This window comes from Triticum dicoccoides, chromosome 4A (assembly GCF_002162155.2).
Source record: "Triticum dicoccoides isolate Atlit2015 ecotype Zavitan chromosome 4A, WEW_v2.0, whole genome shotgun sequence".
Classification (NCBI taxonomy): domain Eukaryota; kingdom Viridiplantae; phylum Streptophyta; class Magnoliopsida; order Poales; family Poaceae; genus Triticum; species Triticum dicoccoides.
Genome location: NC_041386.1, coordinates 8,492,764 through 8,493,431, shown reverse-complemented (window position 1 = coordinate 8,493,431; position 668 = coordinate 8,492,764).

Genomic DNA, 668 nt, shown 5'->3' with positions numbered 1-668 from the left:
GTGCTACACACACGACGCTTGCAGCCGAAATGTGGACGACACTACATCACAGACCATCCACTGGCAAGTCTGAGCAGCCGTAAGCGCTTGGATCAGCTATCGTGCATGCATCGTTCAACACAAAAGCGTCGTGTGTGTAGCACTGCTCCCTGTAGTTGTTGGGGAAATCGATGGGGAGGGGGAGCTCGCCCCGTCAAGTGATTGCGTTGTTGGGGAGTTCCGTGCCTGTCCTACATATATATAGAGCACGGACGGGAGCGCAGTCGCGCGAGGAAGGCGGTTATTTTGTGAGGACAATGGAAATCGGTTGTGGGAAATTGTGGGAAGCGAAGCTTACTCTGATCGCGGGCCAACTGAATAGCAGGGTGCGGCAGCCATCAGAACAGAGAGACGGCTGTAGTGTAATTTCCCCTTGTTGTCGTCAGACACAATCGCCACAGCCCCTAGGGCAGAGCATGGCATTGCATCGTGCTCCTCCATGACCATGAGCCGGGGATGAGCAGCTGTGTCGACTGTCCAACACCGGCCAGTATGTTGTCCGCTTGGCGCCCAGTGCAGTGCAGGACTGCAGGCTGCCGTGCCGTGTACAAGGAAGGACCGGGCGGGTTGGTGCAGGCGCGCGCGCTCCACCGACGCCACCTCGTCCACTCCAGTAGTCCAGTGCAGAC